Genomic DNA, 13,460 nt, shown 5'->3' on the forward strand with positions numbered 1-13,460 from the left:
CTGTGTTCTCCACCCCACACTTTGTGAGGGAAGTACCTCCTCCAGGGCCAGGGTCTGATTTTAGGGCCCAGGTGAACATCATTACATTTTCTGCCTTAAATATTTTCAAGTCTTAAATACGTCATAGCTCCATCTTTGCCCATGGAAGTGTTTATGTTTATATAGAGATATACTTTCATTAAAAATAGACATACCTCTTGATCTTCATGCTTACAGAAAATATGTTCAGAAACAGTGACTGTTTCGGGAGCAAGCCATCATAAAAATCTGGCATGTGTTTTAGTATCGACATGCAGATATCCACATCCTTTCTGAATTGTATGACAGCATTGTTTGTTTGTGCAAGGCAAATATCGTATATAGCACAAATCACCATGAAATTACTGAGTAGTTACTTGATCATTTAATTATTGTGCAGTTACATAATAACTCCATGACTATTGAAGCCCTTCAGATTGCATTAATTATACTTGGAGTAATTATTCCCATCCGCTGACATGGATATATGTCATACAGTTTGCTAGACAAGATAAATTTTTCAGAAACTCATGACTGAAGAGAGGGTTTTAAAAATGGGCTGGCCAACACAGTCTTAATTATAACACTTGGCAGTGGGAATTTATTTCACCTAACATTGCGTAATGTAATTATGCTACCCCAACAGAAAACCATATGAATTGTACTTTGTAGTTGATATATCTCTAAGGATGAGATACAAATATATAAATAACAACTAAACTAAAAGTCAATCACATTCCAGAATAAGTTGGTCCTCTGGGCTACAGTGACACTGTCCTGAAGGTCTGGCTTTAGGGCATTCGTGGTCCCTGCAGAGGTGCCTGTAGCTGAACTGAGGACTTCTGCCTGCTCCGCAGTCAGGTACAGCCTCTGGTTGCCTATTGATCACATCTGCCCCTAATCCCACAGTGTTGGGTAGCATCACTCCATGTGCCGATGGGATTTGTGGGAGCAGCTACACAAGAGTATCTGTCCACTCACAGAGCAGGTAGCTATGGAGAGGTCCATACTAAGGAGTTGAGAAAATCAGAGTTTTATCCTAGTTTTCCCTAACAAAACCTGAAGGCAGCGCTGCCTGTGTAGTATGGACGCAAGACACCTTTTTTTTAATCCAAATATGAGCTGAGACTTGCTCTCAAAAGGCAGAATATGTATACATCTATATCTATATCTATCTATCTATCTGTATAGAGAAAGCTATGGTTCATTACCTCTGGAAGGACTAGGTTCATTTCCAGCTCTATAGGAACCTTCTTGGCTGATGTTGGGAAAATCAGATGGCATCTTTGTGACATTGCTGAGCTATAGGATCATCTCATCTCTTTAGATTTTGATTTCTTGAGGCAGAGGTTGTTTCCTATGTGCCTATGGGGACTCAGCAGATCAGGGCTCTCACCTTGGTTCAAGTAACTGAATGGCACTGTGAGCTGAGGAAAACAAGAATGCAGCTAGGAGTTGATATACCAAGGGTATCAAATGGCATCTGAAATGGAATAACTGACTTTGTTAACACTGGCCAGATTGGCATTTCCTTCTGTGTTACAGATTGCAGGTGGGGTGACACCTAGACTAATCATAATAAAATTACTATTTTCTTGTCAGAAATAAGCACACTAAAATAATGTGACTGTATTGGCATTTTGTAACATCACTAACACTACTAACAACATTTCATAACACCGTTTGCCTTATGTATATAAGCAACGGCCACAATTGCAAAGGGGCAAACTGAGACTTTTGGTATAGTTGCCCAAATGGGGAATAGGAAAACATGTGCAAAAAGTAAAATCTGCCAGAGAGAAATGAGCAAGCAGCTAAGATGTCTGGTAAAACCAAAATGATCCTGCAAAACAGTCAGGAAAGGTAATTCTGCAGAATAGTCCAGCAGAATAAGTGAAGCTGGAAAAAGTCCTCACCCTGAAAATAAGGTGTCAAGGGCAAATGAGATGAACCCTCCTTTCTTTTTGGGGGGATGGACAAGACAAACACAAAACCCTGCATCAACAATGAATGAGGAAGGATGGGGAAGAAAGCAAGCAGCCCACTTTGGCTCCGGCTTCCTCCATCAAAGCGATGTTGTGACGGGCTGCCTTGTCCTTAGCCACTGCAGACCACCAAGATCAATGCAGTGTTGTGTAATGTTAATGAATATCAATCCAATAAAGAGTTGTTTTAAAGTGTGGAATTGGTCTGATTTAAATAATCCCACAACAGCGAACTCTAACTCCCCAGCTGACTTATGGGTCTACATGCATTCAACTGCAACAGTCGCTGGTAATTTTAAAACATACACTGGCACCAAAACCTCACACACTAGAGAGAGAAATCTAATGTTTACTCACAAGGTGGGTGTATTTTAAAATTACTTTTATACTTTTTACAGTTTAGAAATGTACGAGGAGATACACTTCTAAGCTTGCATCAAAGGAGACCGCTGATCTCAGATGAGTTAGATAAAATATCAACTGTGTCATATAGCCTTCAACATATAACATCTTCAAATATAGGTAAGATCTCACATCCTATGTGGCATGCAAAATTTATTTATGCCACAGAAACCTTCCCACAACTTTGCTTTCCCCTTTATTCTGTTCACCAGCTGCGATCTATAAAAGGTAATTTTTTATTCTGGAATTATTCTTACAATAATTAGTAAATAATTAACATAATAATAATAACAATAATGAAAAATGGCTGGTTTAGTCTTTGTTTTTAAATCCTAGAATTAAACCAAATGTATTAGGGCTGTGCCTATATGCTCATGTAATTGATTGAGCAAAGTGGACTCGCTGGTTTTGTGGCCAAGGAAAGCATGCTAACCCTGTTCTGCTTTTCAATGTCCAAAAAGCACAGGGAGTTGATGGGAAAGAGCTGTACATCCCTTTTCCCACCCATAAACAAGAACCGAAGGTAACTTTGAACCTAGTTAATGGGGGGAGGTTGACTATCTCTGTCTCCGCTCCAGGAAACTGAGACAACGGCTGGCTCCCCACTTTCCTTTGTAACCCGAATTTCTGCTAAAATGATCCCCGTGAAACAGGTAATGTTGTTTTTACTTAAATGACCATCATTAGTATTCAGAGTGTGCGTCAGCTGGAGCTAAACAGAACAATTTCCACATGGCAATCAGGGGGCATGCCAGCATCCCTTGATGGCCCTGGATCTCTCTGCTGGTCCCTGGCTTCCCATGGCTCATGCTCAAACCCACCCTGGGCTGTGACCCCACGCTGGAGATGGGCTTTCCATAACAGTTTCCCAGCAGCTGCTTTCTCTTCTGCACGGGTTGGCTGCATCCAGGACTGTCAATGCCCATAGGGTTTTGGGCGGGATTGCTTTTTAATGAAAAACAGTAATTTAAAAAATTTCATGAATTCAGGGTTTTTTTTTTTTTAAGCTTAAAATATCTAATTAACTGCTTCCTGAAGTCAGTCTCAAGGAGTCCTAAAACCAGTGTTGTTTCAGCTGTGATATGGTCGCAAACTATGTACCTTGAGAAATAGTATCCTGATTCATTAGTGATATTTTGAGGAAAGGGAGGGATGGTAAACTAACCAGAATATCTATGTGCATTTAAAGTAGCCCATTCTCTGAAAGTGCTCTATCAAAAGCTTTATTTACCACACTTTAAGCTTTTAAGGATCGTGTTAAAATCTCCAGATCTGACCAAATGAACGGAGATGCTTTTAGAGGGGGTTCTAGAGGCTACCAGAAAAATAAATGTCAGTATCTGCAAGAATGGGGGTAAAGCATTTGTTTTGGGGTTGTTGGTGCATTAGTTCGGTACATTTTGTCTATGAATTGCCTTCATGATTATGCCTGCCACTATCATTTAAGATGTTTACTGATGTTTTACCGTTATCTTTGTCAGGAAGCAATGTCCCGGAACAGAAAACCCAATAGGTCTTTTCCATAAAGTCAAAGAAACCAAACTAATCAACCTGGAAAGTTGTTCTCTGTCCCTCATTACCGGCTTCTCCTTGAATCAAAGTGTTGAGAATTGATATCAAGGTACATAGCTAATAGCTTTATTGAACGTCTCCACGACATATGTATCTATGTGGTCTTGAATAAGCTCCCAAACTGCTGTGCCAGCATGTTTTGGGCTCATTTTAAAGTTTACAGCTATTTTTTTTTTCAAGGGCAATCTTCTCAGCTGCTCCAAAGTCTAGAAGTCATGCACCTGGACGATAACTTCTCAGGCTCACAGCTAGAGTGTTTTGCTCTACTCTGCCAAGAGCTTTTCATGACTTTCCCTCCTGCCCTCATCACTGATAGATACCATTAACAGAAAGCTTCAAGTTGTCATGAGACACGAAACAGAATAAACAGACTCTGCCCTTTCACCTAGCAGTTTGTAAACAGAGATTAAGTTAACAGTGTGTGTTGTCTGCACCTATAAACATCCTCCCAGGACATAGGTGACTCGAAATACACCTTGTTCGTACCATGAGGAAAAACCTCACTCTTTCATATGTCTGTATTTTTGATCTACGTTGCTTTGATTAACACTTTGCTTTAGAGATAAAATCAACATGCTGTATCGGTGTAAAACTAAGTTCAGCTATTATGCTTTGGAAACCACTTCTTAGGATAATAATAATAGAGGGTAAAAAGAATTTACAGTTAAGGAAACCTAGAAACTTTAAAATAGTATTTACATAGAAAATATACTCTTTGCAAGTCGACTTTTAAAAAGCAGGCTGCAAAAATACTAGTTTTCCATTGTATTAAACTTACCCTGTGTTTTTCGTATGAGTTGAGAAAACAGGAAATCACTGGTAAGCAATTCATTATACTTTGCAAAAGCTGTCAGCCTCTGCTTAAGAGATTCAAAAATAAGTCATATCAAAGAATGTAAAATACCATTGATTTTAAGAAGCAGAGCTCCCTCAAAGGTTGAAATAATTGGTTTATATTGGGAAACTTGTACAGTATCTTGATAGCCCGGTGACTACAACCTCCCTTTTTGCATCTTCATGCAAGCCGAAAAACCCTCCCTTTTGTGTGGTGACTACATTAGTTGAGGGCCAAGGCTAACACCTTGTATGTTAATATTGCAAATATCTGTAAGGAAACATATAAAACCTACTTCATAACGGTGTACAAATGAAGCCATCAGCCTGTCTCTAATTTGGGAGTTATCGAGATATGTATTTTTGTAGGTACCAAAGGTTTTCATACAACCCCTGTCGCCAATATCGCTTTTAGGCACATGAAAAATGATCAGATTTCTTCCAAAAAATCGACTAAATACAGATTCACTTCAGAAATCAAGCAGTAAATGTTGCTGATTTCTTGGCAGCGCTGCAGGTACAGTACTGCCAAATCACTTACTGTACAGCGTGAGGCTGAACCGAGAGGCACACAGAAGAACTAACAGTGCTAGTCACATGCAGCAATTAGCTATGGTAACAGAATTGTTTTTAAACCGGGATTTGGACTTCATTTAAATAAAACTCGCCTCAAATTTACATGTTACAAAGCACTCTGCCTGCAATGAAAGTACTTAGTGTGTTGAGGCTCTGTGATTAGATTTCAATTTCAGGCAGCCAGGCAGGGTTGGATTTGGGGGTAAAAAATACTCCTTGCTTGTAGAAAACATATTAATTCTTTAGATAAATAAAGATTCACCCTTCCCACCCCTGCCAGAGAATTATTCAACCATTTTTTAAGAAGCTATATTGTTAAATAGTTCTCTTCAGTCTTAAGCTGAAAACCAATATACCTTGATTAAGAAGTGATTAATATTACTTGGTGAGAAGCTAAGCTGTCACATAATAGTCTGGAGGATCCGCAAAAAGTCAGAAAGATATTACAACACAGCATGAGCTACTCTCTGATCTTCTAAATACCTGGACTGTATTTGCTTCTACAATTTCTGCCTTATCTAACCTTCTTTATGTTCACCTGTAAGTTTATATTAAAGCCCCAATCAGTAATATGGCTTCTAACACTGAGGATTTCATACTGTACAGAAATTAACCACCTCAAGTACACGCATTTGCACTTTAAAATCCTTCCTGCCACTGCAGTGCATTTCCAAGACAGGAAAGTCCAGACAGAAATACCAATGCAAACATGTAGATATTATAGCATGGAGGTATAGACGTATACATGTGCATACCTGATTTTTAAAATCCAAATATTACTACATCTAGAGGTTATTAATAAGAGGAATAACAACAACAGCAATGATAATAACAATTAGCTATTATTATTAGCTATTATTAGCTATTACAACAATTATATAGTGTGATGACTGATGGCTTCTCAGACATATGTACACAGGTGTGGTAGGAATATCTTTAATATCCAGTATCCTTACAAAACAGATGTTTATGCAGCTACAAAGTTCCCTCCGGAGAAAGATGTAATAATTTAATTCAACTCCTAAAAACTGACGAAACCAGGGCAAACGCTGTGCGTAGGCAAGCCTGGGCTGGTCCCTGTGGAAGATGCTTGCCCTCTGCACATGGGGAAGACCCGAAGTGGGAAGGGCGGAGGGAGAAGCTCCCTTCGCCTTAGGGCACGTGGCAGGTCGGCGGCTGAATTAGCAGGATACCCCCTTCTCCCGGCTCCCGGACTTATCCGCTTGACCGTGCTGGTCTTGATGGCGAAAGGAATTAATTGGCAAATTCAGCCGTTGCACAGATCACCCTAATTTGGTGTGACTTCACCAGCAGCGGTGCTGACTCTGCGCTCCGGGGCGCATCACGTGTGTTATCGTATGCTCAGACCGTCACCGACTCTTGAGCAAAAGCAGAGGAGCAGGGGGTAGTGTTGTAAAGACGAGGTGGCCTCGGTGCAGCAGCCAAGGACAGACCTCCCTTCCCCCTTTGGGAGACTGGAGGGCAACGTAGGACCTGTATCCCACGGCCCCCCGGTCGTGTCGCTTTTGGTGCTGGGAACAGGGAGCAGGACCCGCATCCCGAAGCTGGCGACTTCTTTGTCACGTTGGCTACGTGCCACCCAGCGAGGTTTGCCCTGGTTTACGTAACAGCAATTAGCAGGAATAACGTCCCTGTAGCCCATGTGCTGCAAAAAAACATCCCTCCATCGAGCTGCTGCAGTCCTTCGGTGAGATGCAAGCTCCGAGCTGGCCAAATGAAGTACAGGCTCTTCTGCTGAATCTGCCTGAAACATTTTTCTTATATCCCAGCTGTTACAGCACCCAGTCGACGGAGCTGTGAGATGAGGAACATATGCCTGTAACACTTCATTTCAACAGGCTCACTTAGTGTCTCTTACTTTGATCTTTCACTGTATACTTCCTGTAACTGGAGTTAGTTACAGGCTGAAACAAAGCCCAGAGTTACCAAAGAGTTTTTTTTCCCCTAAATATTCCTTTTGTACCAGATTCTGTTACTGAGCGCGTCAAATGAACCAGCTGGAGGACAGTGTCTCTGCGAAAACGCTGCCGCAGTTCGAACTCTTTCTCGTTGCCTTTGTGGTGGTCGGTGTTGCACCATCACGGCAACTCCGAAGTGGTTGCAATTTTTCAGACCTGATAATGCCTTTTAGGTTCCCCTTTTAGCTAGAAACAGCCCCGGCTAAATGCAATGAAGCGCTGAGCAGAAGGTCACTGGGTGAATTGGGGAGTCAACCCCCCGCCACTAGACCTTCATCATCCTTCATAAAAACCAATAAATTTCCAATCCCAAGCTTTGGCCTGTGTATTTAGTATTAACTATTTAGGTAGGGCTCAATTATTTCTTTAAACAGGAGTTTTCAAATGCTGCAGTAATGTTCATTTTGCATTGCAGACAGGCAGAGAATGATAACTCTCCATTGAACATAAAGTGATCTTTTCCTAAAGAAGTGGTTGAACCGTCACAAACAAGTTTTGTTACAATGGAGACGAAATATGGCTAAAAATATACCAGTGAACACACAAGCCTGTAAGGAGTAAGAAGCCACCTTTTCCACAATCGTTTATTCAGTTGTTTTTCCAGTATCACCCTTGTAGCATAACAATCAGATGAAAATAAAACACCAGCATTGCCCTGTAATAAGATTATTTTCTAGCAGCACCACGTGGGTCTGTGTACACAGAATATCTTTCACTGTCATGTCAAGTGCTGCGATTCCAACGATCTTTGTTAAAGGAGAAACAAGTTTTACATATACATATGAGCAACATGCAGGAATAAAGCTTTGCTAGAATGCTGTGGTTTTTAAAAATTAAGTATGTAAATGTTGTGCTGCATAAGCATGAGGTACATTTCAAACATATGGGGAGTAGAAATTGAACTAGAATTCAGTTATTCTGGATTCTCATTTCTATGCTCATTTCATTACAATATGGAATTGCAGAGGGAGTCTCGTCATCTTCAGATTTCAAAGCGTCTCAGGCTTCCTAATATGCATGTTGCTTGATTTTTATTATTCTCGTAAGTCGAGGTGACTGCTTAGTGCTTTACAACATCATCAGTGATCATTCCTATAGAGTCAACAGAAAAAAGAAAGTCAGCTCTACAATGTTTCCTGAAATTCTAAACTTTTTGTTTGTTTTGTGGTAGAATCCAAGAGCCTTACCTTTAATCATTGAGTTTCTCAGAATATACACTTAAGGAAAGAAAACCTGAAGGAGAATTCCCTGGTGAAAATGAAAAAAAAAAAAGAAGATAATAATTTAAGAGCTATGGAGGAAGTTTCCTTATGTGTCCTCTGGCCTACAAGACAAATCAAAGCAGAATAATTTTAAAATTTTGAGTATCATACATGTATTCTTTGTGAAGCTGTTCTCACACTGCATGCTTACCATTCTCCTCTACATTCAACTGTTGATAGGCTTTGCAGAAAAAGGACCATCTCCAGATTTTTTAAACTATGTTAGCCGCCTAAAGAAGTGGGCAGCAGCTAGAAGCCCTTTAAAAGCAAATGGTTGCCTGATTTTTTTGGAAATAACCCACTGAGGACTTCTATATTATTAGGACCTTTAAAGTTATCATATAGAGTCTTACCTGGATTGAAAACACAACAAAAATACAGAAAGAAATATGTGACAGAGAATCTGAATACATTCAATAAGAAGTTACAAAGCAATCTCTTCTGGGAGAAGATCAAACCTCTAAAATCAAACCTGGGAGAAGTTCATCTCTAAAATATATTTGAGTAACTGATATTAACAGGAGGATGCATAGTGAAGAAAAAGACTCGAGTAGAAATCAAAAGCATTTTAATAAGATTATTGATTCATGAAGTTAATATATTTATTAAAATAAGATTATAATCCAGAAATGATTACCAGTTTGAATAACCAGTCTGAAGCATCTGGAAAGGGTTGTCTTCCCAGAAATCATTCACCCTGTGAAAAAGAGTTGGGGGAGGAGGTGGGAATTGAAAAAGGAACAAATGAAAACGCTTTGAACAAAAGTCTTAAGCATATGGCTTGTTTACATGTCTAACTACTAATTAGGTATCTTAAAAAAAGTAATTTGTGAATTTAAGGCTGCTGCTCCACTAGCGTGTTGCAAGCCTGCAACAGGTCTACCCCAAAGTCTGTGGTAGAGAGTACTAGTTTTGAGCGTGCTTTCCTTGCTTCAGCAGAAATGTTGTACAGCATGTTAACACAATATTATCAGAATATTCTGGTACAGCAGAATAGACACCAATATTGACTTGCTGGTGACAGTCATTAACTAGAGGCGTTCGTACTGGATTACTTCAGCAATCCCTTAGTCTTCGTCCAAGAGGAGCCAGCGCCCTTTGCTTGGCTGGGGGATTGTAACCTCACCTCAGGCTGAGACCAGAGGAGGCAGCTCATCAGGACTTCTGTTTCTGCTGATTGGAAACTGTCCTCTCTGTAAAAGTGGATGCTCTGCAGGTCCATGTTGTGAAAAACCATCAATAGCAGGAGACCTGCAAAGGGAACCAAAAGCCTCATCTGACATTGGAGGGACTGGGAAACAAATCATTCTCACCCAGAACGGAGAAGACTTCTTTAAAAAAATGCTAATAAATCTTCCAGCTGCGGTATCTAATTGATGGACCTGCCCTCTATGATAGACTCAAAGGTCTTCAGGAGTGGGCAGACTGAGAAAGCCACAAAGTGTGGAGACACCATGAACTGGGGAGAGAAGTGTCCAAGAGTCAGGGGAAAGCATGGCATCTCACATAGGTACCATTAGGGTCTCCTTGCAGTCTGATGTTGGAGGACAAGACAAATACAACTCCTTTTTCCTTTCCCAATGGAGGGAAAAGAGAGGGAAGACTTAAAGAAAGCCCAGCCTAATTCAGCAGCCCCATGGTTACAGGAAGCTTGCGATTTTGAAAATATTTTTCAAAAATAATTATGTTGAGGTAAAACATCTTTTAAAAAACACTGCTCAACAATGAAATGTTTCTGTCCTCTTCAAACTGTTAGGTCTGAAATCCTGCCAACAATACCCTTTGCAGCTGTTTATATTGGTTCAGTTCCCTTCCTGTTATCCATTTATTTGTTCTGTGCTTGTTAGCATTTTGTGCTAGTTCTAATTTCCTCTCCCTATCTAATCTACGCAGTTGACTCAGTTCAACTGTCAGATTCCTCCTTTTTTCTCTTGCTTTTTCACTTTTTTTTCATCTCAAGGTTCACATATTGTTTTAACTCTTCTTTAACTTATGAAAAACCATATATCTCTGTGTTAAATACTGACAGTGCATGCTACGTTCACTAGCAAAACAAGGCAGAGCTTTTGCTTTCCTATGAATGCATGAAGAGTTTTTTGGGATTGCAATTCCCACTAACAGTAATGGGAACTGCATATGTAAATCTCTGTTTTACCTATAGTCCCCACTTATTTATTTAGTCCCTAACATAAAAACAAAATAATCAGATCAAACATTCAGTGTCTTGTAGATTTTACTAATAGAAAATAGATCAGTCTGTCTCATTTTTACATTAAATTCTAGGGTCAAAATAGTTGACATTTAAAACTCATAAATGTGTACCTAGAGATGTTCTCACATTCTTGCTCCATTCTTACTCCGACAAAACTGGAATAGAGTTCAGTAAGAGTTCAGCCTAAAATGAGTTGCATAAATCTGGTTAAGAATCCAGGATTTGTCGATGCATTTTTAATACACTTGAATATTATGGAAAATTCCATCAATTCATTCTGACTCAGTAATCAATGCTCACGTATTTGCTAGCTTTCTCAGACAAAAGAGAACAGTACACAGAGGAGTTAATTATACAGAAGTGACATCAGATACCTATGGTTATCATCCCACGGTCCATTTTGACCAATGTCTCTAGCTCCGTTCACCAAGAGCATCAGCCGGAGCTCACAGGAATCAGTGGCAATAACCCAACCCAGTGCAATGAGCTCCTGGGTCAGCATGAAAGGAACTAAACTGAAATGTGGTTTGAAAGACTGTGAGGAGGCTTTGCCAAAGGGCTGCTCCTGCACTGAAGGTTTTGGGGATGGAAGTTCTTCGGTAGCAGAACAGACTCAGCCCTTTGTTTTCCAGGCACAGCCATTTGCAAAAGTGAAGACTGTTGGTGGTATGACCAGCTTTACGAATCGAAAGGGAGGCAAAGCAATGCATGAACCTTGCTATGAAAGTGGTTCTATTTCTAAATGGGTATTGTGGTGTGGTGAGCTTACTCACCCCCTGCACCTTATTATGAAAGGACATATGAAGGGCAAATGTTCATGTTCTTCGGTTATCTAGGAAGACAAACTTTCAGACCTCTATCTTAGACTGAAATCTTAACATGGTAAGTGCCTTAAAAACAGTTCTTCACTAGCAGCAACTTCCACAAAAATTTTCTATTCCATGATGGGCCAGAAATGTGCTGAAAGGCACGATGTGTAACAGCACTGTTATAGTGATGGTATTAATGGCTGTCCTCAAGAGAGTTTCGAATCCCCAAGTAATATTGTTTTTTCTCAAGTCAGTGGATCCCCCTAAAACTTTCTCAGTCTCTAGAGAAATGAGGCCCCTGCATATGCCAAAACCAATAGCAAACGGTAGGTGAAGGTGCCGAGTAGGACAGAAGTAAGCAAAGTGACTGAAAGTCAGAGCCTAGGACACTGTTTTTGCAACCTAAAAGATGCTACAGCAAAAAGGCTGCCAGGCAGTCTGCAAAGTTAGTTAAGAGCAAGACCCTTAGAGAAAGCTAAAAGATGCATCTTCTTGGGCAGAGAGCTGACTGCAGTGTCGTATGTGGGAGCTCTGGGCTGGGAAAATGCCTTTTGTTGCTCATTACAAGTGTGGAAAGAAGACATCTAGACATGTTTTGTAAATAAACAGGATTACACAAAATAATATACCTGACTCAGAGCATCCATTTCTAATGGTTTATTTTAACAATTTATTTAGATGGTAATTTCCTGCATTGTTCTGTGTTCTGTATCGCCTGTGTTTACTTTGCAGTTAGCGAGCCAGACCAGCAAAGTGCAAGGCACGGTCTTAAGGCCCTCTCAGTGGTGAGTGATCCAAAAGTGATATTCTGCTGCTTTCTGGAGGGAGCAAGCATGCACCCGATGCTCATTTCATCTTTTTGAAAAGCCAAATTAAATTACTTGCAAAGAAAATGAAATGTGGCATTAGGATCCAGGCTCGGGTGAGCTCTTACCAAAATGATTGCTCGCAGTTCAGCTCACAATAAAATACGCAGGAGGTGGTATTGTTGCTGCAAAGGCTGGAGAGCAGCTAGGTCAAGAGTGTGATAGGCAGCTGATGTCAGCTTACCACTGAAATCGTGTGCAATGTTCTGTACTGTCTTCTCACTGCTCGTGGGAGAGCATGAGAACATATGGCTTCTCGGGAGCAGCCTATGCGGTGAATTAACAGTGTATAATCTTGGAGAGAGATATGCTGCCTTGGTCTAGCTTGGCTCTGGGTATCCAGACTGACCGACCTCCCCCTGGCCAGGGTATCTTATGTTCCTTGGGGTCACTGATAATTTTTTTTTCCCTTTTCCATGGTTTTAATTTATTTTTCTTGAAGAGGGCAGAGATGTGTGGCTTACGGCACGGCAGACTCAGACACTGGAGCAGGGACGCCTGCTCTTGAGTAGCTGAATCAGGCTGAAATTCTTTGCAAGCGCTGTAGTGCTGTATGCCAATAATATCTCACATGTGTCATCAGTCTTCTTTAAATGGGATGTCTTGACAGAGCACTTGTTTCAAGGAAGATCTCCCCAGGATATGGAAGACGGTGAAGGAGTGCCTCAAGACATAAGCCATTTATTGCACAAGTGCTTAGAGGAGTTGATATGTTTCAGTGGGAAAATAGGTCTATGATTAGTTTCAAAAATGAGTCCTCTGATGAAATAGTGAAAATATCCAAATGCTCCAGTCACACCAGGATTTTGTATTTGTGAGTTCCTCTGTGCTGGGCTGTGATCAAGATCCATGCTGTGTGTTACCTTTTCTGCCCTATGTCGAGCACAGAACAATCTCCTTCCTTTAAGATGAACCATAAGTCAGAGCAACCCGGTTAAAAAACAA

This window comes from Calonectris borealis, chromosome Z (genome assembly GCF_964195595.1).
Source record: "Calonectris borealis chromosome Z, bCalBor7.hap1.2, whole genome shotgun sequence".
NCBI classification, from domain to species: Eukaryota; Metazoa; Chordata; class Aves; order Procellariiformes; family Procellariidae; genus Calonectris; species Calonectris borealis.